The sequence below is a fragment of the Triticum aestivum genome, chromosome 1D (genome assembly GCF_018294505.1).
Source record: "Triticum aestivum cultivar Chinese Spring chromosome 1D, IWGSC CS RefSeq v2.1, whole genome shotgun sequence".
Classification (NCBI taxonomy): domain Eukaryota; kingdom Viridiplantae; phylum Streptophyta; class Magnoliopsida; order Poales; family Poaceae; genus Triticum; species Triticum aestivum.
In genome coordinates, this window is record NC_057796.1 from 88,433,443 (window position 1) to 88,460,709 (window position 27,267).

The following is a 27,267-nucleotide window of genomic DNA, read 5'->3' on the forward strand; positions in this document are numbered from 1 at the left end:
GTGGTAAGTTGCATGGCAATATATCTCGGAATGGCTATGGAAATGCCATAATAGGTAGGTATGGTGGCTGTTTTGAGGAAGGTAATGGTGGGTGTATGGTACCGGCGAAAGTTGCGTGATACTAGAGAGGCTAGCAATGGTGGAAGGGTGAGAGTGCGTATAATCCATGGACTCAACATTAGTCATAAAGAACTCACATACTTATTGCAAAAATCTATTAGTTATTGAAATAAAGTATACGCGCATGCTCCTAGGGGGATAGATTGGTAGGAAAAGACCATCACTCATCCCCGACCGCCACTCATAAGGAAGACAATCAATAAATAAATCATGCTCCGACTTCATCACATAACGGTTCACCATCCGTGCATGCTACGGGAATCACAAACTTTAACACAAGTATTTCTCAAATTCACAACTACTCAACTAGCATGACTCTAATATCACCATCTTCATATCTCAAAACAATTATCAAGTATCAAACTTCTCTTAGTATTCAATGCACTTTAATGTTTTTTATCTTGGATGCCTATCATATTAGGACTAATTTTATAACCAAAGCAAATTACCATGCTGTTATAAAGGACTCTCAAAATAATATAAGTGAAGCACGAGAGATCAATAATTTCTATAAAATAAAACCACCGCCGTGCTCTAAAAGATATAAGTGAAGCACTAGAGCAAAAACTATATAGCTCAAAAGATATAAGTTAAACACATAGAGTACTCTAATAAATTCCGATTAATGTGTGTCTCTCCCAAAAGGTGTGTACAGTAAGGATTATTGTGGCAAACTAAAAAGCAAAGACTGAAATCATACAAGACGCTCCAAGCAAAACACATATCATGTGGTGAATAAAAATATAGCTCCAAGTAAAGTTACCGATGGACGAAGACGAAAGAGGGGCTGCCTTCCGGGGCATCCCCAAGCTTAGGCTTTTGGTTGTCCTTGGATTTTACCTTGGGGTTCCTTGGGCATCCCTAAGCTTAGGCTCTTGCCACTCCTTGTTCCATAATCCATCAAATCTTTACCCAAAACTTGAAAACTTCACAACACAAAACTTAACAGAAAATCACATGAGCTCCGTTAATAAAACAAACCACTACTTTAAGGTACTGTAATGAACTCATTCTTTATTTATATTGGTGTTAAACCTACTGTATTCCAACTTCTCTATGGTTCATAAGCTCCATTACTAGCCATAGATACATCAAAATAAGCAAACAACACACGAAAAACAGAATCTGTTAAAAACAGAACAGTCTGTAGTAATCTGGATCAAACGAAAAATTCTGTAACTCATAAAAATCTACCATAATAGGAAGACCTAGAAAATTTGTTTATTGATCTACTGCAATTGGAATCAGCATTTTATCACGTTCTGGCGATTTTTAACAATTGTTTTCGTAAACAGAAAGTTTCTGGGATTTTCAGCAAGATCAAATAACTATCATCCAAGAAGATCCTATAGGTTTAACTTGGCACAAACACTACTTAAAACATAAAACCACATCTAACCAGAAGCTAGATGGAAGATTTATTACTAAACAGAAACAAAAAGCAAGAAAATAAAATAAAATTGGGTTGCCTCCCAACAAGCGCTCTCGTTTAACGCCCCTAGCTAGGCATAAAGGCAAGGATAGATCTAGGTATTGCCATCTTTGGCATGCAATCCATAAGTAGCTCTCATAATAGATTCATAAGGTAATTTAATTTTCTTTCTAGGAAAGTGTTCGATGCCTTTCCTTAATGGAAATTGGAATCTAATATTCCCTTCTTTCATATCAATAATTTCACCAATCGTTCTAAGGAAAGGTCTACCAAGAATAATAAGACATGTAGGATTGCAATCTATATCAAGAACAATGAAATATACGGGCACATAATTCCTATTTGCAACAATAAGAACATCATTAATTCTTCCCATAGGTTTCTTAATGGTAGAATCCGCAAGGTGCAAGTTTAAAGAACAATCATCAAATTCACAGAAACCTAACATATCACACAAAGTTTTTGGAATCGTGGAAACACTAGCACCCAAATCACACAAATCATAGCATTCATGATCTTTAATTTTAATTTTAATAGTAGGTTCCCACTCATCATAAAGTTTTATAGGGATAGAAACTTCTAATTCAAGCTTTTCTTCATAAGATTGCATTAAAGCATCAACGATATGTTTAGTAAAAGCCTTATTTTGACTATAAGCATGCGGAGAATTTAGCACAGATTGCAACAAGGAAACACAATCTATTAAAGACAATTATCATAATTAAATTCCTTGAAATCCAAGATAGTGGGTTCATTGCTATGTAAAGTTTTGACCTCTTCAATCCCACTTTTACCAAATTTTGCATTAAGATCTAAAAACTCCGAATCATTGGGACGCCCTCTAACTAAAGTTGATTCATCTCCAGTCCCATCATTATCAAGATTCATATTGCAAAACAAAGATTTAATAGGGGACAGATCAATCACTTTTAGATCTTCATCCCTATTACCTTCTGAATCTTCCGGTTTAGCAGCCATTTTATTGACTAAGGTGGCCTGCTTATCCGAAATTTGGGCAATTAATTTTTCAAGATGAGCAAACTGAGATCTCAAACCATAAAATTCCTTAGACATATCATCAAGCTCTTTATTCATGTACTCCATAAATCTTTTTTGTTCTTTAAGCTCGTTTCTAAAGAAATTATTATGCTAAAATTGCAAAGTCATAAAGTTTCTGACGTTGTTTTCAATTTCTTCCAACCTTTTAAGGTAAGGATCAACATTTTTAGGCAACACCATTAGGGCAAACATGCAACAAGAAGCAAGCGAAAGAAAAGGTGAACGGAAAAAGAGGGCGAATAAAATGGCAAGGGTGAAGTGGGGGAGAGGAAAATGAGAGGCAAATGGCAAATAATGTAATGCGAGGGATAAGAAGTTGTGATGGGTACTTGGTATGTCTTGACTTGTGTGTAGACTCCCCGGCAACGGCGCCAGAAATCCTTCTTGCTACCTCTTGAGCATGCGTTGGTTTTCCCTTGAAGAGGAAAGGGTGATGCAGCAAAGTAGCGTAAGTATTTCCCTTAGTTTTTGAGAACCAAGGTATCAATCCAGTAGGAGGCCACACGCAAGTCCCTCGTACCTACACAAACAAATAAGAACCTTGCAACCAACGCGATAAAGGGATTGTCAATCCCTTCACGGCCACTTGCAAAAGTGAGATCTGATAGAGATGATAAGATAATATTTTTGGTATTTTTATGATAAAGATTAAAAGTAAAGATTGCAAAATAAACGGTGACAGAAATAGCTAGTTGACGGGAGATTAATATGATGGAAAATAGACCCGGGGGCCATAGGTTTCACTAGTGGCTTCTCTCAAGATAGCATAAGTATTACGGTGGGTGAACAAATTACTGTCGAGCAATTGATAGAATTGAGCATAGTTATGAGAATATCTAGGCATGATCATGTATATAGGCATCACGTCCGCAACAAGTAGACCGACTCCTTCCTGCATCTACTACTATTACTCCACACATCGACCGCTATCCAGCAAGCATCTAGAGTATTAAGTTCATAAGAACAGAGTAACGCATTAGGCAAGATGACATGATGTAGAGGGATAAACTCAAGCAATATGATATAAACCCCATCTTTTTATCCTCGATGGCAACAATACAATATGTGTCGTTTCCCCTACTGTCACTGGGATCGTGCACCGCATGATTGAACCCAAAGCTAAGCACTTCTCCCATTGCAAGAAAGATCAATCTAGTAGGCCAAACCAAACTAATAATTCGAAGAGACTTGCAAAGATAACCAATCATACATAAAAGAATTCAGAGGAGATCCAAATATTGTTCATAGATAATCTTGATCATAAACCCACAATTCATCGGATCTCGACAAACACACCGCAAAAAGAGTTACATCGAATAGATCTCCAAGAAGATCGAGGAGAACTTTGTATTGAGACCCAAAGAGAGAGAAGAAGCCATCTAGCTAATAACTATGGAACCGAGGGTCTGAGGTAAACTACTCACACATCATCCGAGAGGCTATGGTGTTGATGTAGAAGCCCTCCGTGATCGATGCCCCCTCTGGCGGAGCGCCGGAAAAGGCCCCAAGATGGGATCTCACGGGTACAGAAGGTTGCAGCGGTGGAAATAGGGTTTCGTGGTGCTCCTGGATGGGTTCGGGGTACGTAGGTATATATAGGAGGAAGAAGTAGGTCGGTGGAGCCACGAGGGGCCCACGAGGGTGGGGGCGCGCCTAGGGGGGCAAGCGTGCCTCCCTGCCTCGTGGCCTCCTCGTTGATTGCTTGACGTCCACTCCAAGTCCTCTGGATCACGTTTGTTCCAAAAATAACTCTCCCAAAGGTTTCATTCCGTTTGGACTCCGTTTGGTATTCCTTTTCTGCGAAACACTGAAATAGGCAAAAAAACAACAATTTGCACTGGGCCTTGGGTTAATAGGTTAGTCCCAAAAATAATATAAAAGTGTATAATAAAGCCCATTAAACATCCAAAACAGAATATATAATAGCATGGAGCAATAAAAAATTATAGATACGTTGGAGACGTATCACAAGCCTGGACAAACTCTTATATAAAGGAAAGCGCTCCCGAGGACACATGGGAATTATCGTCAAGCTAGTTTTCATCATGCTCATATGATTCACGTTCGTTACTTTGATAATTTGATATGTGGGTGGACCGGTGCTTTGGTACTACCCTTCCTTGGACAATCATCCCACTTATGATTAACCCCTCTTGCAAGCATCCGCAACTACGAAAGAAGAATTAAGGTAAACCTAACCATAGCATGAAACATATGGATCCAAATCAGGCCCTTACGAAGCAACGCATAAACTAGGGTTTAAGCTTCTGTCACTCTAGCAACCCATCATCTACTTATTACTTCCCAATGCCTTTCCCTAGGCCCAAACAATGGTGAAGTGTCATGTAGTCGACATTCACATAACACCACTAGAGGAAAGACAACATACATCTCATCAAAATATCAAACGAATACCAAATTCACATGACTACTTATAACAAGACTTCTCCCATGTCCTCAGGAACAAACGTAACTATTCACAAATCATATTCATGTTCATAATCAGAGGGGTATTAATATGCATAAAGGATCTGAACATATAATCTTCCACTGAATAAACCAACTAGCATCAACTACAAGGAGTAATCAACACTACTAGCAACCCACAGGTACCAATCTGAGGTTTTGGGACAAAGATCGGATACAAGAGATGAACTAGGGTTTGAGAGGAGATGGTGCTGGTGAAGATGTTGATGGAGATTGACCCCCTCCCACTGAGAAGATCGATGGTGATGACGATGGTGATGATTTCCCCCTCTCGGAGTGTAACATCCCAAATTTTCAATTTGGAATGTTATACATAGATCATCATTTGCATATCATGTTTTGTTGCATTTTGACAAATCCTCGAGAAATCCTAAGCAACTCAAGGACCCTCGGAGAGAGTTGGGGATTTTCTCAAATTTTCTTATTTGATTTTTCAAACGAGGATTGGGATTTTAATTATTTTCTCTTCGGAAAAATATTTCATTTTAAAATAAACGAGAGGAGAAAATATGACTTCTCCAAAACATTGAAATACTGGAGGAAAAATGTTAAAATCATTATTTGGAATTTATTTGGATTTTATTTGCAATTTTTATTGCATTTAAAAATATGCATGTTTTCAAATTATTATTTTTGATTTTTAAAATGTTCACCCTATTCTAGATTTTCTAACTAGACGGGAAAAATTTATTTCATATTTTTATGATTTTTATTTATTTTTCTATGCAATAGTTTCCGCGGAACTTATTTAAAAAAAAAACAACCGCGCCCGCGCCGACTGGGCCGAGCCCAGCCGACGGCCCGCCCGTCGCCCCTCTCCTCTCTCCCCACGACGCGACGCCGCCGGAGTCCGCCATCGCCACGACGCCGCCACAGCCTCGGTAGCCCCTTCCCCAAGCCGCCCGCACCCCCCCTCATAAATACCCCCCCTCCGTTTTCCTCGTCACCGCCGCCGAAGGAGCCCGCCGCCGCCGCCGCATCTAGCCCGCCGCCGTCGCCGCTTTTTGCCTCGCCGCCGCCGCCGGGAGACGCCGGAGCCGCCGCCCCCTCGCCCGCCGGAGCACCCCCCCGAGCCCGCACCCCTCGCCGCCGAGCCCCGCCCGCCGGAGCCCCTCGCCGGAGCCCCCGCCGAGGTACTGCTGCCGCCGGTCGTCTCGTGTTGACCGGTTTTCTGTAAAAAAACCTTTTGTTTTAAAAAAAACCCTAGATCGGTTTTTTTTCGGTTTTCTTATTTCGCGAGCGTTCATCGAACCGTTCGTTTTAACGAACGCGTTCATCGGTTTTTCTCTGTTAATGAACGTCCGTTATTTAACCGTTCGTCCGTTTTTCTTTTTCGTCGGATTTTCTCGTTATTTTCTAAGATTCGATTTCCGATCGAATTTTCGAATCTGTTTAACTTTTCGCTCGTTTATCGGAATCAGGTGATTCAAGCGCCTAGAGTTTCGTCTCGAAATTCTCTTTCCGTTTAACCTACTCAAACAAGTTTTTGCTACAGTAAAATTTGACCTAGATCTAGATTAGCAAACAAAGTTTCTTTCTTTCGCCGTTTGACCTTCGTTGCTTCTTTCGAGTTGATTCTTTTTGCAAACCGGAGTTCTTAAGTTGAACTTTCTGGTTGGATCTTTCATTCGAGTTTTACCTGTGCATTAGTTGAGTACTGATTGTATGCTTGTTTGTTTGCGATAGAGTACCCGGAGTGTGCCGCTTGTTACTTCGACTCGTTAGGTTTTGCGGGTCATCAGCAAGGCAAGTAACACTTTGATCATACCCCGTTCATACCCAGTTTTTATTGCATTAGATCTATTCCTCAAACACATTGCATGATTAGGATCTAATTAAACTGTGGGTATTGGGAAGTAGTTGAGGTAGTACCTATTACCTGTTTATTTATCAAACCCTTGGGAGTTACTTCTACGTTGCTATTATATGCCATGCTATGCTCGTAGACGTGGATTGGGTTTGAGTGATATTCATGACAGTTGTGAGATGTTTAATAATGGTTCAACTTAAGGTGGCAACTAAAACTCACATCTGGGTGGATGGAGGCACCTGGAGAACCCAGTGTTGTCTGTTTGTATAAGGTCCGCCACCCAGGCTCAAAGGGATCATAAGATTATTCATGCTAGAAACTTCCGTGTGCAGCCACAAGCTATTATGGGCTCTAGCATAGCTGAGTAGGTTACAGGATCTCTTGAAGAGGTGGACTAGCAGATGTAGGGGAAAGTAGGTGTACCGGTCCATCCAGAGTAAAGAGTGATTGTTTCTGAAAGACTGTGTCTCGGTCATCCGTTTCTCAAACATCATGTAGTGCGAGAATCAAGCAGAGGCGATCGAGTCTTGTGGGGAAAAGTGCACAAACCTCTGCAGAGTGTACAAACTGATCATGATTAGCCATGTCCCCGGTTATGGACAACTTGAGTATCTAGTACCTGGATTATCATTTGAATCTCATCACCGTGATACTTATAATTAATTTTGTTGGGTTAATGATGACACTTAATTGGGATTGAGTTGGAGGTACCTTCTCAATGTTTCAACCACCATGATAGTTAAATAAAATTTATTCCTTTGAAGCAGGGAAAAATTGGCTTTTCGCAAAACTGTAACCATAGAGCCTTTCCACCAGCCATATATGCATATAGTATAGCATTATCATTGTTCATTGTTCTCTATGTGTTACTTTGCCAGCATATTCTATGTGCTGACCCATTTCACGCTGCAACGTTTCATGTTGCAGACTTTTCAGACGACGAGTAAGGAGCCTTAGGTCGTGGTCTTATACTCAGTGATGCCGCTGGAGTTGATGGACTCACTTATCTTCCAAGTCTTCCACTATTATCGTTATTAGATGGCCTTAAGCCATGTTTATACTTAATCTCTTCGGAGATATTCGATGTAATAAGTGTGTGATTGCTACTCTGTTATAAATCCTCCATTTGTACTGTGCATGTCAGCATTACTGATCCAGGGATGACACTGGTGCACAGCAGCACAGGCCATTTGAGGTCTGGTCGCTACAAAGTTGGTATCAGAGCACACGCTGACTGTAGGACACGACCACTAAGCTTAAGCCCTAGAAAGCTTCTCTCTTCTCATTTCTGACTCCTCTCCACTTTCTACTCTTTTAGGAATGGCGAATGCAAGGAGCAAGTTCATGCAACCAGATGAAGACACGCCGTTTGGACGACACTTGAAGGAAGTCACCAAGTACTTGAACATAGGAATACCAAGCGTCACCGGAACCTACAACGCTACATTACCTGAAGAGGAGAGCTGGAAGATTCAAGTTATCATTCCAGGAAGAACGTTTGCGCCAATTACGGAACCCATAAGATTGGTTTTCGAAGCACCAACTTGGAGTTTAGGGAAGAGCATGGCCGCACACATCGCCATGGGACGCATTGGAGAAGTCTATCATCAGGAGCTTAAGGATACAATTTATCAGATTTGTGGACGTCGAGACGCGCAATGGGAGATGATCAAGACCAAGAAGGATGGATCAATTGCAGCTTTCATCCAGGAGCAGAACCAACATATTCGACGCCAGGAGAACCAGATATGCACGGACAAGGAAGAACTGAAGAAGGCATTCACGAAGATCAAGGAACTCCAAGAAGAACTCAAGGCTACACGCGAAGATTACTTGGAGGAAATCAACGCACTAGTCGGGAAGATTGACGACCTGGAGAATAAGATTGGAGCATCCGTGGGAAATCCAGTGCCAAAAGCAGAAGTCGACAAATGCACTTGTCCGGATAACTACATCATCATCGACGACACCGACTCGGAACCAAGTGAAGAGGAATGGATTGATGAAGCTGGAGCAGACATCATGGAGTCTTCAACGGATCAGAATTTTTAGTAGACTACCATATCAGTAGTAGTTTTTCCCCCATTTAGTAGTATAGCTCAAGCACTTTGTAACGTTAGTTAGATCGATTGTTTTGCCTTGTTTGGATTGATTGAGTGATATTGATTGAATTTGTCTCATGAGCATATGGGTAGTGTTTTCTCTCTAGACCTCATTCTATTCTTAATTCTCATCTTTTCTAAACCTATCAGATGCCTCCGAGACGCGACACCGGTTTTGTTTTCCCGCCAGAGATCACCCAGTTGATTCAGCAACAGAATGCCCTAATGCAAGTGTTAGTTCAGAACCAAGGCAACAACAACCCACCACCACCACCACCTGTTGATCACTTAGCCCGTTTCTTAAGGCTAAAACCGCCGGTGTTTTCCAGTAGCACCGAGCCGATTGTAGCAGATGATTGGCTCCGCAAAGTTGGAAGGGAGTTGACCACTGCAGGATGCACAGATGTGGAAAGAGTGCGTTTTGCCGCACATCAGCTTGATGGACCCGCAGCATCATGGTTGGAGAATTATACAGCCACGCACCCTATTGACACTGTCACATGGGACCAGTTTCAGCAAGCTTTCCGTACAGCTCATGTTTCAGCAGGAGCTATGGCTATGAAGAAGCGTGAGTTTCGCAACCTACGCCAAGGAGGACGCACCGTAGGCCAGTATGTGGAAGATTTCAGTAAGTTAGCACGTTATGCACCAGATGACGTTGCTACGGATGCTGCCAAGCAGGAGAAGTTTCTGGAAGGATTGAATGATGAGCTGAGTATGCAGTTGATGGTAGCAACTTTCAACAACTACCAGGAGCTGGTAGATAGAGCTCTCATGATTGAAGGGAAGCAACAGCAGATTGAAAACCGCAAGAGGAAGTATGGACAAGGGAAGTACAATTCTGGAGCCCAGCAGAAGCCACGATTTACCCCGAAGTTGGGAGGACAGTTTCAGCATACCCATGGAGGAGGTAGTTCGCACAACCATAATGGCTCCAAGAATGGTAATGGGAATGGGGGAGGAAACGGACAGAACCGCACCAACCCATCTACCCCAACCAAGAGAGATCTAAGTCACATTACTTGTTTCAAGTGCCAGAAGACGGGACATTACGCTACTGATTGTCCCGAAGCCCAAAATGGAAATGGCAATGGAAGCTCTGGGAAGAAGCCGAACCCGTTCAACAAAGGACATGTGAACCACGTGAGCGTGGAGGAGATTGAAGCTCAGCCTGATGCAGTAATAGGTAAGTTTTTGGTTAAGTCATTTACTGCAACTGTTCTTTTCGATACTGGTGCATCGCATTCATACATATCAAGGGGATTCGTAAACAAGTTTAAGATGTCCACCCAAGTCCTCAAAAGCCCCATGTTAGTAACCTCGCCAGGAGCAGAGTATATGGCCACCCAAGGATGTTTTCAGATACCGTTGGCCATTGGAAGGCATGTTTTCCCTACAGACCTCATTGTTTTGGAATCGCAAGGCTTGGATGTGATTTTGGGAATGGATTGGCTATCGTTGTATGGAGGAAACATCGATTGTGCCAGCAAGACAATTTTGCTTACCACCCCGGAAGGAAAAAGGATCAAGTATGTATCCAGGCACATGCCGAAGAGGACTCAAGTGAATTCCTTATCAGGAGTTGTACAGGAGGAAGTACCAGTGGTGAAGGACTATCCGGATGTATTTCCAGAAGAGTTGCCAGGCATGCCACCAGATAGAGACATTGAGTTCTTGATTGAACTTTTGCCAGGCACAGGGCCAATATCTAAGAGACCGTACAGGATGCCCGCAAAGGATTTGGAGGAAATTAAGAAGCAGATCAAGGAGTTACTGGATAAAGGCTATATTCGCCCAAGTTCGTCACCTTGGGGATCACCAATACTTCTAGTAGAGAAGAAATATGGATCACTAAGGATGGTTGTTGATTACCGAGGATTGAATGAAGTGACCATCAAAAACAAGTACCCACTGCCGATGATCAATGATTTTTTTGACCGCCTGCAAGGAGCTAAAGTATTTTCCGAGATCGATCTACGATCAGGATACCATCAGTTAAAGATTCGAGAGCAGGATATACCCAAGACGGCATTTACCACCAGATATGGATTGTATGAGTATACCGTTATGTCATTTGGACTGACTAACGCACCGGCCTATTTCATGAACCTGATGAACAAAGTGTTTATGGAGTTTTTGGATAAGTTTGTCGTGGTGTTTATTGATGATATTTTAATCTTTTCCAAGGATGAAGAAGAGCATGAGGAGCATTTGCGATTGGTACTTGAGAAGCTCAGAGAACATCAGTTATATGCCAAGTTCAGCAAATGTGAATTTTGGTTGAAGGAAGTTGGATTCCTTGGACATGTTATTTCTGGAGAAGGAATAGCAGTAGACCCTGCCAAGGTTGACACAGTGACAAGTTGGGAATCACCCACGACAGTTGGAGAAATCCGGAGTTTTCTTGGACTGGCAGGATACTACCGGAGATTTATCGAGAATTTCTCAAGGATTGCTAAGCCCATGACTGAGCTATTGAAGAAGGACACCAAATTCAATTGGACTGAGGAATGTGAAGCTAGTTTCCAAGAGTTGAAGAAACGATTGGTTACATCACCAGTGTTGATTCTGCCAGATCAACGCAAGGACTATGAAGTTTATTGCGACGCTTCTCGTCGAGGACTTGGAGCAGTGCTTATGCAGGAAGGAAGAGTTGTTTCGTATGCTTCACGACAACTTAAACCCCATGAGAAGAATTATGCTACGCATGATTTGGAATTAGCAGCCGTGGTGCATGCATTGAAGACATGGAGACATTTTCTCATTGGAAACCATTGTGAAGTGTACACGGATCACAAGAGTTTGAAGTACATTTTCACGCAGAAGGAGTTAAACCTCAGACAGAGAAAGATGGTTGGAGCTCATCAAAGACTATGATATGAGATTGCATTATCACCCCGGAAAGGCTAACGTAGTAGCCGACGCGTTGAGCCGCAAGAGTCATGTCAACACCCTCATGACAGGAGAGTTACCTCAGAAGTTAGCCGAGGACCTACGCGAGCTATGTTTGGAGATAGTCCCTAGAGGCTATTTAGCGACATTGGAGATTCAGTCTACCTTGATGGAAAGGATCAGAGAAGCTCAGAAGACAGACAAGGAGATTGAAGAGATAAAGGAGAAGATGAGCAAAGGAAAAGCCAAGGGATTTCGTGAGGATGAGCACGATACCTTATTGTTCGAGGACCGCGTATATGTGCCAAATGATCCGGAGATCAAGAAGTTGATTTTGCAAGAAGCCCATGATTCACCGTACTCGATTCACCCAGGGAATACCAAGATGTATTTGGATTTGAAGAATACTTTCTGGTGGACCGGAATGAAGAAGGATATTGCGGAGTATGTAGCAGTTTGTGATGTATGTCAGAGAGTGAAGTCAGAGCATCAGAAGCCAGCAGGATTGCTACAGCCATTGCCGATACCCGAATGGAAGTGGGATAAAATAGGCATGGATTTTATCACAGGATTACCCAGGACTCATTCAGGCTATGACTCGATATGGGTTGTAGTCGACCGTTTGACGAAAGTGGCTCATTTCATTCCAGTGAAGACCACTTACACCAGTGCTAAGTTGGCAAAGATATACATGACCAGGATAGTATGTTTGCATGGAGTACCGAGGACCATTGTATCAGACAGAGGAACCCAATTTACCTCGAAGTTTTGGAAGCAGTTACATGAAACATTGGGAACCAGGCTGGAATTTAGTACAGCATTTCACCCACAGACAGATGGACAGACTGAGAGAGTCAACCAGATTTTGGAGGACATGTTGAGAGCATGTGCACTAGATTATGGATCTAGTTGGGACGACAATTTGCCATATGCGGAGTTTTCGTATAACAACAGTTATCAAACCAGTTTGAAGATGGCCCCTTTCGAAGCTTTGTACGGAAGGAGGTGTAGAACACCGTTGTTATGGGACGAAGTTGGAGACCGTCAGTTGTTTGGACCGGATTTGATTAAGGAGTCTGAACAGAAAGTGAAGTTGATTCGCGATAGGCTCAAGGTAGCCCAGTCCAGGCAGAAGAGTTATGCTGATTCTAAACGCAAGGAGACAGTTCACGAAGTCGGAGACAGAGTGTATCTTCGGGTATCGCCACTTCGAGGAGTAAAGCGCTTTGGAGTTAAGGGAAAGTTAGCGCCCCGTTTTATCGGACCATACAGAGTGTTGGAACGTATGGGAGAAGTTGCCTATAAGCTAGAATTGCCCGAAGGATTGCCTGAAGTTCATGATGTATTTCATGTTTCGCAGTTGAAGAAATGCCACGCAGAGATGGCTGAGATACCGCTGAGAGATACTGTGCCACTCGAAGCGATTCAGTTGGAAAGTGATTTGACCTATGAGGAGAAACCAGTTAAGATTCTCGAGTATGCCAGCCGAGTTACCCGCAACAAGGTTATCAAGTTTTGCAAAGTCCAGTGGAGTCACCACACAGAAGATGAGGCCACCTGGGAGCGAGAGGAAGATCTACGGAAAAACCACTCCCACCTGTTTTCTAGCCAACCCGAATCTCGAGGGCGAGATTCATCTTAAGGGGGGTAGGTTTGTAACATCCCAAATTTTCAATTTGGAATGTTATACATAGATCATCATTTGCATATCATGTTTTGTTGCATTTTGACAAATCCTCGATAAATCCTAAGCAACTCAAGGACCCTCGGAGAGAGTTGGGGATTTTCTCAAATTTTCTTATTTGATTTTTCAAACGAGGATTGGGATTTTAATCATTTTCTCTCCGGAAAAATATTTCATTTTAAAATAAATGAGAGGAGAAAATATGACTTCTCCAAAACATTGAAATACTGGAGGAAAAATGTTAAAATCATTATTTGGAATTTATTTGGATTTTATTTGCAATTTTTATTGCATTTAAAAATATGCATGTTTTCAAAGTATTGTTTTTTGATTTTAAAAATGTTCACCCTATTCTAGATTTTCTAACTAGACGGGGAAAATTTATTTCATATTTTTCTGATTTTTATTTATTTTTCTATGCAATATTTTCCGCGGAACTTATTAAAAAAAAAAAAAACCGCGCCCGCGCCGACTAGGCCGAGCCCAGCCGACGGCCCGCCGTCGCCCCTCTCCTCTCTCCCCACGACGCGACGCCGCCGGAGTCCGCCATCGCCACGATGCCGCCACCGCCTCGGTAGCCCCTTCCCCAAGCCGCCCGCACCCCCCCTCCGTTTTCCTCGTCACCGCTGCCGGAGGAGCCCGCCGCCGCTTTTTGCCTCGCCGCCGCCGCCGGGAGACGCCGGAGCCGCCGCCCCCTCGCCCGCCGGAGCACCCCCCCGAGCCCGCACCCCTCGCCGCCGAGCCCCGCCCGCCGGAGCCCCTCGCCGGAGCCCCCGCCGAGGTACTGCTGCCGCCGGTCGTCTCGTGTTGACCGGTTTTCTGTAAAAAAAAAACCTTTTGTTTTTAAAAAAAAACCCTAGATCGGTTTTTTCGGTTTTCTTATTTCGCGAGCGTTCATCGAACCGTTCGTTTTAACGAACGCGTTCATCGGTTTTCTCTGTTAACGAACGTCCGTTATTTAACCGTTTGTCCGTTTTTCTTTTTCGTCGGATTTTCTCGTTATTTTCTCAGATTCGATTTCCGATCGAATTTTCGAATCTGTTTAACTTTTCGCTCGTTTATCGGAATCAGGTGATTCAAGCGCCTAGAGTTTCGTCTCGAAATTCTCTTTCCGTTTAACCTACTCAAACAAGTTTTTGCTACAGTAAAATTTGACCTAGATCCAGATTAGCAAACGAAGTTTCTTTCTTTCGCCGTTTGACTTTCGTTGCTTCTTTCGAGTTGATTCTTTTTGCGAACCGGAGTTCTTAAGTTGAACTTTCTGGTTGGATCTTTCATTCGAGTTTTACCTGTGCATTAGTTGAGTACTGATTGTATGCTTGTTTGTTTGCGATAGAGTACCCGGAGTGTGCCGCTTGTTACTTCGACTCGTTAGGTTTTGCGGATCATCAGCAAGGCAAGTAACACTTTGATCATACCCCGTTCATACCCAGTTTTTTTATTGCATTAGATCTATTCCTCAAACACATTGCATGATTAGGATCTAATTAAACTGTGGGTATTGGGAAGTAGTTGAGGTAGTACCTATTACCTGTTTATTTATCAAACCCTTGGGAGTTACTTCTACGTTGCTATTATATGCCATGCTATGCTCGTAGACGTGGATTGGGTTTGAGTGATATTCATGACAGTTGTGAGATGTTTAATAATGGTTCCACTTAAGGTGGCAACTAAAACTCACATCTGGGTGGATTGAGGCACCTGGAGAACCCAGTGTTGTCTGTTTGTATAAGGTCCGCCACCCAGGCTCAAAGGGATCATAAGATTATTCATGCTAGAACCTTCCGTGTGCAGCCGCAAGCTATTATGGGCTCTAGCATAGCTGAGTAGGTTACAGGATCTCTTGAAGAGGTGGACTAGCAGATGTAGGGGAAAGTAGGTGTACCGGTCCATCCAGAGTAAAGAGTGATTGTTTCTGAAAGACTGTGTCTCGGTCATCCGTTTCTCAAACATCATGTAGTGCGAGAATCAAGCGGAGGCGATCGAGTCTTGTGGGGAAAAGTGCACAAACCTCTGCAGAGTGTACAAACTGATCATGATTAGCCGTGTCCCCGGTTATGGACAACTTGAGTATCTAGTACCTGGATTATCATTTGAATCTCATCACCGTGATACTTATAATTAATTTTGTTGGGTTAATGATGACACTTAATTGGGATTGAGTTGGAGGTACCTTCTGAATGTTTCAACCACCATGATAGTTAAATAAAATTTATTCCTTTGAAGTAGGGAAAAATTGGCTTTTGCAAAACTGTAACCATAGAGCCTTTCCACCAGCCATATATGCATATAGTATAGCATTATCATTGTTCTCTATGTGTTACTTTGCCAGCATATTCTATGTGCTGACCCGTTTCGGGCTGCAACGTTTCATGTTGCAGACTTTTCAGACGACGAGTAAGGAGCCTTAGGTCGTGGTCTTATACTCAGTGATGCCGCTGGAGTTGATGGACTCACTTATCTTCCAAGTCTTCCGCTGTTATCGTTATTAGATGGCCTTAAGCCATGTTTATACTTAATCTCTTCGGAGATATTCGATGTAATAAGTGTGTGATTGCTACTCTGTTATAAATCCTCCATTTGTACTATGCGTGTCAGCATTACTGATCCAGGGATGACACTGGTGCACAGCAGCACAGGCCATTTGAGGTCTGGTCGCTACACGGAGGGATGTTTCCCCGGCAGAACAGCTCCACCGGAGCCCTAGATTGTTTCCGCCAAGGTTCCGCCTCGAGACGGCGGCGCTTCGTCCCGAAAGCTTCCTTATTATTTTTTCAGGGCAAAAGACACCTTATATCAGAAGATGGGCATCGGGGGGCTTCCAGGTGGCCCACGAGGCAGAGGGCGCGCCCTCCACCCTCGTGGACAGTGGGTGGACCCCCTCTGGTGCTTTCTTCGCCAATATTTTTAATATATTCCAAAACTTACTTTCGTGGAGTTTCAGGACTTTTGGAGTTGTGCAGAATAGGTCTCTAATATTTGCTCCTTTTCCAGCCCAGAATTCTAGCTGCCGGCATTCTCCCTCTTCATGTAAACCTTATAAAATAAGAGAGAAAAGGCATAAGTATTGTGACATAATGTGTAATAACAGCCCATAATGCAATAAATATCGATATGAAAGCATGATGCAAAATGGACGTATCAACTCCCCCAAGCTTAGACCTCGCTTGTCCTCAAGCGGAAGCCGGTATCAAAAAATATGTCCACATGTTTAGAGATAGAGGTGTCGATAAAATAGAATACGAACATGAGGGCATCATGATCATTCTTAGAATAGCAACATATATATTGTCATATGATTTCTTATGCTGAAGTAACAATATATTCACAATGTAAAGTATGAATCAGAAACTTCATTGAGAAACTAGCAAACTATAATCTCAGTCATTGAAGCAATTGCAATTTATCATAACATCGGAAAGAGTTATTCAGCAAGTCCACATACTCAACTATCATTTAGTCTTTCACAATTACTAACACTCATGCAATACTTATGGGTATGAAGTTTTAATCGGACACAGAGAAAGATAGGGGCTTATAGTTTTGCCTCCCAACCTTTTACCTCAAGGGTAACATCAACAATAATGCTTTATGGAAACCCACATCCAATTGGATATATATATCAGGATCTTTCCAACACATAGTGCTTGCCAAAGGATAAAGTGTAAAAAAGGAAAGGTGAAGATCACCATGACTCTTGTATATGGTATAAGACAAAAATAAAAGATAGGCCCTTCGCAGAGGGAAGCAGAGGTTGTCATGTGCTTTTATGGTTGGATGCACAAAATCTTAATGCAAAAGAACATGACTTTATATTGCCACTTGTGATAGGGACCTTTATTATGCAGTCCGTCACTTTTATTTCTTCCATATCACAAGCTCGTATAAAGCTTATTTTCTCCACACTAATAGATCATACATATTTAGAGAGCAATTTTTATTGCTTGCAACAATGACAACTTGCTTGAGGGATCTTACTCAATCCATAGGTAGATATGGTGGACTCTCACGGCAAAACTGGGTTTAAGGATATTTGGAAGCACAAGTAGTATCTCGACTTGGTTCAAAGAATTTGGCTAGCATGAGGGGGAAAGGCAAGCTCAACATGTTGGATGATCCATGACAATATAATTTATTTCGGATGTAAGAAAACATAACCCATTACGTTGTCTTCCTTGTCCAACATCAACCTTTTAGCATGTCATATTTTAATGAGTGCTCACAGTCATAAAGGATGTCCAAGATACTATATTTATATGTGAAAACCTCTCTTTCTTTATTACTTCCTATTAATTGCAACGATGACCAAAACTATGTTTGTCAACTCCCAACAACTTTTATTCATCATACTCTTTATATGTGAAGTCATTACTCTCCATAAGACCAATATGATCTCTTTATTTCTTTTTATTCTTTCTTTTTTCTTTTATTCCCTCAAGATCATAGCAAAATAACCAAGCCCCACTAATCTTTATTATATATAGCTCACAGACTCGATTACATAGATAAGGATCAACACAAAAACTCAAAGCTAGATCATACTAAACTTTATTCTACTAGATCTAGATATGACCAAAAGGATCGAACTAACAAAAACGGTAAAGATAGAAGTGTGATGGTGATACGATACTGAGGCACCTCCCCCAAGCTTGGTAGTTGCCAAGGGGAGTGCCCATACCCATGTATTTATGTCTCTTTCTTCGGAGGTGGTGATGATGGAGTTGCTGATGACGTAGGCTTCTTCCTTAATTTGCGCTTGAGGATAGAATTTTGCTCCCTTAGGTTATCGATCTCCTGCTCAAGGCTTAATATCTTTTTGCATAGTTCCTGTTTGTTCTCCTGCAAGAGGCGAAAAGGGATAAACTCAATCTTAGGTTTCTTTGCCCTATCAGGGAGGCTTGACTTTTTGAACTCCACATGCATGTCCCCAGGTTGAGGTAATGGGACTTCATCTTCATCTGAGATCGTCTCCTCCTTTCCCCTAGGATCATAGTCTTCTTCCTCCGTGGTCCAAGAACAATGCTCCAAGTCCCCGTAGACCTTAGGGTCTGCAAGGTAATCAGCCACATAGCTTTCTCCCTCCGAATCTTGGGATGGCATATTGCTCTAGTGTGCGGCAGAAACAACTCAAAACAAAAACAGAGGATTGTGTCATGGTACGGTGGTCAAAACCTTCGGGAGATTATATAATGAATTTTTACCGACCAAAAGAAGTATCGGGCAAGAAGACGGAGTCCGGAGGGCACACGAGGTGCCCACGAGGCAGGGGCGCGCGCCCTCAACCCTCATGGATGCCTCGTGTCCCTTTTGGACTACTTCTTATTTTCCTAATTTTTAAATATTCCAAAACGGAGAAAAACTGCTATTAGAACTGTTTTGGAGTCGGTTTACTTACCGTACCACATACCTATTCCTTTTCGGAGTCTGAAACATTCTGGAAAGTGTCCCTTATGTACTCCTCCGGAGTTACGATGTCAATAACATTGGTTTCAACATTTATAGGATTACCTGAGATATAATGTTTGATTCTTTGACTGTTCACCACCTTCGGATTTGTGCCTTCGAAGTTGTTGATTTTTATGGCACCAGAACGATAGACCTCCTTGATAACATAAGGACCTTCCCATTTAGAGAGGAGTTTTCCTGCAAAAAATCTTAAACGAGAGTTGTATAGCAGAACATAATGACCTACATTAAACTCACGCTTTTGTATCCTTTTGTCATGCCATCTTTTAACTTTTTCTTTAAACAGTTTGGCATTCTCATAGGCCTGGGTTCTCCACTCATCAAGTGAGCTAATGTCAAATAGTCTCTTCTCACAAGCAAGTTTGAAATCATAATTGAGCTCTTTAATGGCCCAATATGCCTTATGTTCTAGTTTGAGAGGTAAGTGACATGCTTTTCCATAAACCATTTTATACGGAGACATACCCATAGGATTTTTATATGTAGTTCTATAGGCCCATAATGCATCATCAAGTTTCTTGGACCAATTCTTTCTAGATCTATTAACAGTCTTTTGCAAAATTAATTTAATCTCTATTACTTAGTTCTACTTGACCACTAGACTGTGGGTGGTATGGAGATGCAATTCTATGATTAACATCATACTTAGCAAGCATTTTACGAAAAGCACCATGAATAAAATGTGAACCACCATCAGTCATTAAGTATCTAGGGACTCCAAACCTCGAAAAAATAACTTCTTTAAGCATCTTAATAGAGGTGTTATGATCAGCACTACTAGTTGGAATAGCTTCTACCCACTTATTAACGTAATCAACAATAACTAAAATATGTGTATACCCATTAGAGGAAGGAAACGATCCCATATAATCAAAGCCCCAAACATCAAATGGTTCAATAACAAGTGAATAGTTCATAGGCATTTCTTGACGTCTACTAATATTACCAATTCTTTGACATTCATCACAAGACAAGACAAACTTACGGGCATCTTTAAAAAGAGTAGGCCAATAAAAACCGAATTGCAATACCTTATGTGCAGTTCTATCTCCAGCGTGGTGTCCTCCATAAGCCTCGGAGTGACACTTGTGTAGGATTTGTTCCTGTTCATGCTCAGGTACACAATGTCTAATAACACCATCTACTCCTTCTTTATAAAGGTGTGGGTCATCCCAGAAGTAATGTCTTAAATCATAGAAAAACCTTTTCTTTTGCTGGTATGTGAAACTAGGTGGTATAAATTTAGCAACAATGTAATTAGCATAGTCAGCATACCATGGAGCAGTACGAGAAGCATTTATGACAGCTAATTGTTCATCAGGAAAGCTATCATCAATGGGTAGTGGGTCATCAAGAACATTCTCTAACCTAGATAAGTTGTCTGCAACGGGGTTCTCAGCTCCCTTTCTATCAATAATATGCAAATCAAATTCTTGTAGCAAGAGAACCCATCTAATAAGTCTAGGTTTAGCATCTTTCTTTTCCATAAGGTATTTAATAGCAGCATGATCAGTGTGAACAGTTACTTTAGAATCAACAATATAAGGTCTGAACTTATCACAAGCAAATACAACTGCTAAAAATTATTTTCCAGTAGTAGCATAATTTCTCTGGGCACTGTCTAGAGTTTTACTAGCATATTGGATAACATTTAATTTCTTATCAACTCTTTGTCCTAGAATAGCACCTACAACATAATCACTAGCATCACACATAATTTCAAAGGGCAAATTCCAATCAGGTGGCTGAACAATAGGTGTAGAAATCAAGGCTTTCTTAAGTATTTCAAATGCTTCTACACAATCATCATCAAAGACAAAAGGAACATCTTTTTGTAAGAGATTAGTCACAGGCCTAGAAATTTTTGAGAAGTCTTTAATGAACCTCCTATAAAACCGGCATGACCAAGGAAACTTCTTATACCTTTAATGTCCTTAGGATACGATGATGTCTACTACACAACCTTCTTCTTGTAGACGTTGTTGGGCCTCCAAGTGCAGAGGTTTGTAGGACAGTAGCGAATTTCCCTCAAGTGGATGAGCTAAGGTTTATCAATCCGTGGGAGGCGTAGGATGAAGATGGTCTCTCTCAAGCAACCCTGCAACCAAATAACAAAGTCTCTTGTGTCCCCAACACACCCAATACAATGGTAAATTGTATAGGTGCACTAGTTCGGCGAAGAGATGGTGATACAAATGCAATATGGATGGTAGATATAGGTTTTTGTAATCTAAAAATATAAAAACAGCAAGTAACTAATGATAAAAGTGAGCGAAAACGGTATTGCAATGCTAGGAAACAAGGCATAGGGTTCATACTTTCACTAGTGCAAGTTATCTCAACAATAATAACATAATTGGATCATATAACTATCCCTCAACATGCAACAAAGAGTCACTCCAAAGTCACTAATAGCGGGGAACAAGCGAAGAGATTATGGTAGGGTACGAAACCACCTCAAAGTTATCCTTTCTGATCGATCTATTCAAGAGTCCGTAGTAAAATAACACGAAGCTATTCTTTCCGTTCAATCTATCATAGAGTTCGTACTAGAATAACACCTTAAGACACAAATCAACCAAAACCCTAATGTCACCTAGATACTCCAATGTCACCTCAAGTATCCGTGGGTATGATTATACGATATGCATCACACAATCTCAGATTCATCTATTCAACCAACACATAGAACTTCAAAGAGTGCCCCAAAGTTTCTACCGGAGAGTCAAGACGAAAACGTGTGCCAACCCCTATGCATAGATTCCCAAGGTCATGGAACCCGCAAGTTGATCACCAAAACATACATCAAGTGAATCAATAGAATACCCCATTGTCACCAAGGGTATCCCACACAAGACATACATCAAGTGTTCTCAAATCCTTAAAGACTCAATCCGATAAGATAACTTCAAAGGGAAAACTCAATCCATTACAAGAGAGTAGAGGGGGAGAAACATCATAAGATCCAACTATAATAGCAAAGCTCGCGATACATCAAGATCGTGCCAAATCAAGAACACGAGAGAGAGATCAAACACATAGCTACTGGTACATACCCTCAGCCCCGAGGGTGAACTACTCCCTCCTCATCATGGAGAGCGCCGGGATGATGAAGATGGCCACCGGTGAGGGATCCCCCCTCCGGCAGGGTGCCGAAACAGGGTCCCGATTGGTTTTTGGTGGCTACAGAGGCTTGCGGTGGCAGAACTCTCGATCTATTGTGTTCCCCGATGTTTTTAGGGTATATGGATATATAGGCGAAAGAAGTCGGTCAGGGGAGCCACGAGGGGACCATGAGGGTGGGGGGCACGCCTAGGGGGGGGCAGGCGCGCCTCCCTGCCTTGTGGCCACCTCGAAGCTTCCTTGACTTCAACTCCAAGTCTCCTGGATCACGTTCGTTCCAAAAATCATGGTCCCGAAGGTTTCATTCCGTTTGGACTCTGTTTGATATTCCTTTTCTGCGAAACACTGAAACAAGGGAAAAAACAAAAACTGGCACTGGGCTCTGGGTTAATAGGTTAGTCCCAAAAACAATATAAAAGTGTTTAGTAAAGCCCATAAACATCCAAAGCAGATAATATAATAGCATGAATACTTCATAAATTATAGATACGTTGGAGACGTATCACACGACATCTTTTCAATAACATCAACTTTAGCTTTATCAACTTCAATACCTCTTTCAGAAATTTTATGCCCCAAACAATACCTTCATTAACCATAAAGTGGCACTTCTCCCAATTCAAGACAAGATTAGTTTCTTCACATCTCTGCAAAACTCAATCAAGGTTGCTTAAGCAATCAGCAGAGGAAGTTCCATACACGGAGAAATCATCCATGAAAACCTCTACAATCTTTTAACAAAAGTCAGAGAATATAGCATTCATACATCTTTGAAAGGTAGCAGGTGCATTACATAAACCAAAAGGCATACGTCTATAAGCAAAGGTACCGAAAGGGCAAGTAAAAGTGGCCTTTTCCTGATCCTCTTTTGACACAGGTATCTGAGTGAAACCAGAATAACCATCTAGAAAGCAAAAATGTGTATGTTTGGATAATCTTTCTAGCATTTGATCAATAAAAGGTAAAGGGTAATGATCCTTTCTAGTTGCTTTATTTAATTTGCGGAAATCAATTACCATTCTATATCCTGTAACAATTCTTTGTGGGATCAATTCGTCTTTATCATTAGGAACAACAGTAATACCTCCCTTCTTAGGAACACAATGATCAACAACCGGTTTAGCGTCTTTCTCCAATTTTATTTTGTGTTGGTATAGAGTGGGACTAATGCCCTTAAGATCATCAAGAGTATATCCAATAGCAGCACGGTGCTTCTTCAGAGTTTTCAATAATTTCTCTTCTTCCTGCTCTGAAAGGTTAGCACTAATAATAACAGGATATATCTTCTTTTCATCAAGATAAGCATATTTAAGAGTATCAAGTAATGGTTTAAGCTCAAACACGGGATCACCCTTGGGTGGAGGAGGATCCCCTAGAATTTCAATAGGCAAGTTGTGTTTCAAAACAGGTCCCTGTTTAAAGAATACTTCATCTATTTCCCTTCTTTCATTCATAAACATATCATTTTCATGGTCTAGCAAATATTGTTCTAAAGGATCATTAGGAGGCACGACAATAGAAGCAAGACCAATAATTTCATCTTTACTAGGCAATTCTTTATCATGGGGTTGTCTAAGAAATTTAGCAAAATTAAAGACATGAGACATATCCCCTAAACCAACAGTAACAATATCCTTTTCGCAGTCTATCTTAGCATTAACAGTATTCAAGAAGGGTCTACCAAATATAATGGGACAAAAGTCATCTTGTGGGGAACCAAGAACAAGAAAATCAGTAGGATATTTAACTCTCCCACACAAGACTTCAACATCTCTAACAGTCCCAATTGGTGAAATAGTATCTCTATTGGCATGCTTAATTGTAACATCAATATCTTCTATCTCAATAGGTGCAATATCATGCATAATTTCTTCGTATAAAGAATGAGGTATTGCACTCGCACTAGCACCCATATCACATAAGACATGATAGCAATGATCTCCTATTTTAACAGAAACAACAGGCATGCCTACAGCAGGTCTATGTTTATTTTTAGTATCGGGTCTAGCAATTCTAGCAGCTTCATTACAGAAGTAAATAACATGCCGTTCAATATTATTGACCAAGAGATCTTTAACCATAGCAATACTAGGTTCAACTTTAATTTGCTCAGGGGGTGTAGGTGTTCTAGCATTACTCTTATGAACCACAGTTGAAGCTTTAACATGATCCTTTATTCTAACAGGGAAAGGTGGTTTCTCAATATAAGCGGTAGGAACAACATGATCAACATTATAAATGATAGTATTTTCTTCAACTTTAATAGGTTCAACTACTTTTACTTCAATGGGAGGATGATATTTAAACCACTTCTCCTTAGGGAGGTCAACATGAGTAGCAAATGATTCACAGAAAGAAGCTACTATCTCAGAGTCAAGTCCATATTTAGTGCTAAATTCACGAAAAGCATCGGTATCCATAAAAGATTTAACACAATCAAACTTAGGTGTTATACCTGACTCCTTACCTTCGTCGAGTTCCCAATCTTCAGAGCTGCGTTTAATTCTTTCCAATAAATCCCATCTGAATTCAATAGTCTTCATCATAAAAGAACCAGTACAAGAAGTATCGAGCATGGAGCGATTATTGAGAGAAACCCGAGCATAATTTTTTTGAATAATAATTTCTCTTGAGAGCTCATGATTGGGGCATGAATATAACATTGACTTAAGCCTCCCCCAAGCTTGATCGATACTTTTCCTTTGTGAGGCCAAAAATTATATATATAATTATGATCATGACGAACCAGATGCATAGGATAAAACTTCTGATGAAATTCCAATTTCAATCGGTTGTAGTTCCATGATCCAATATCATCACATAGACTAAACCATGTCAATGCCTTTCCCTTATTCTTGATAACATCCTCAGGCATACCTGCAAGCTTAAATAATCCACAAACTTCATCCACATAGATTAGGTGCATATCGGGATGTAATGTTCCATCTCTTGTAAAAGGATTAGCTAGCAGTTTCTATATCATAACCGAAGGAATTTCAAAGTAAACATTTTCAGTAGGTTCAATAGGTTGAGGGCAAACTCTTTGATCTACTGGTCGGGGTGAAGATACCCCGAACAAGCCCCTCAAAGGATTATTTTCCATAGTAACAAGTGATAGTAAATTTCAGCACACTATATAAATTTTTCCTTACCAAATCCACCTACCAAAGGCGCTTCACTCTCTGGCAATGGTGCTAGAAAAGAGTCTTGATGACCCACAAATATAGGGTATCTATCGTAGTCCTTTTGATAAGTAGGAGTGTCGAACCCAACGAGGAGCAGAAGGAAATGACAAGCAGTTTTCAGTAAGGTATTCTCTGCAAGCACTGAAATTATCGGTAACAGATAGTTTTGTGATAAGGTAATTCGTAACGGGTAACAAGTAACAAAAGTAAAAAAGGTGCAGCAAGGTGGCCCAATCCTTTTTGTAGCAAAGGACAAGCCTGGACAAACTCTTATATAAAGGAAAGCGCTCCCGAGGACACATGGGAATTATCGTCAAGCTAGTTTTCATCATGCTCATATGATTCGCGTTCGTTACTTTGATAATTTGATATGTGGGTGGACCGGTGCTTGGGTACTGTCCTTCCTTGGACAAGCATGCCACTTATGATTAACCCCTCTCGCAAGCATTGGCAACTACGAAAGAAGAATTAAGGTAAACCTAACCATAGCATGAAACATATGGATCGAAATCAGCCCCTTATGAAGCAACGCATAAACTAGGGTTTAAGCTTCTGTCACTCTAGCAACCCATCATCTACTTATTACTTACCAATGCCTTCCCCTAGGCCCAAACAATGGTGAAGTGTCATGTAGTCAACGTTCACATAACACCACTAGAGGAAAGACAACATACATCTCATCAAAATATCGAACGAATACCAAATTCACATGACTACTTATAACAAGACTTCTCCCTTGTCCTCAGGAACAAACGTAACTAATCACAAATCATATTCATGTTCATAATAAGAGGGGTATTAATATGCATAAAGGATCTGAACATATAATCTTCCACCGAATAAACCAACTAGCATCAACTACAAGGAGTAATCAACACTACTAGCAAACCACAGGTACCAATCTGAGGTTTTGGGACAAAGATCAGATACAAGAGATGAACTTGGGTTTGAGAGGAGATGGTGCTGGTGAAGATGTTGATGGAGATTGACCCCCTCCCACTGAGAGGATCGATGGTGATGACGATTGTGACGATTTCCCCCTCCCGGAGGGATGTTTCCCCGGCAGAACAGCTCCGCCGGAGCCGTAGATTGTTTCCGCCAAGGTTCCGCCTCGAGACGGCGGCGCTTCGTCCCGAAAGCTTCCTTCTTATTTTTTCAGGGCAAAAGACACCTTATATCAGAAGATGGGCATCGGGGGGCTTCCAGGTGGCCCACGAGGCAGGGGGCACGCCCAGGGGGTAGGGCGCGCCCTCCACCCTCGTGGACAGTGGGTGGACCCCCTCTGGTGCTTTCTTCGCCCAATATTTTTAATATATTCCAAAACTGACTTTCGTGGAGTTTCAGGACTTTTGGAGTTGTGCAGAATAGGTCTCTAATATTTGCTCCTTTTCCAGCCCAGAATTCCAGCTGCCGGCATTCTCCCTCTTCATGTAAACCTTATAAGATAAGAGAGAAAAGACATAAGTGTTGTGACATAATGTGTAATAATAGCCCATAATGCAATAAATATCGATATGAAAGCATGATGAAAAATGGATGTATCAAGGAATTACCTAAGTAATGAACTACTAGCAGTAGAATAAGTACTCAGGTGCAAGCATAACATGGCAGTAACACAATCATCATGATGATATGAAACAAGCACAGAGCACAGGTAGCGTGTAAACAGGATAAGCATGCTGAATACAAAGTAACTGAAGAATTAGGATTGAGGAAATTGAGAAAGTCTTCAGTCAAAGTCTTACAGTAATGATCAAGTTCATCAACACATAAATGAGGAAATGAAAGGGTTGAGGAAATAGAACCAGTAGCTCAGTGACGACAATGATTTGGTAGAACGGTTCCAACTACTGTGACAATCGTATGTCTGGTTGGAGCAGCTAGGTATTTAAACCTGAGAACACACA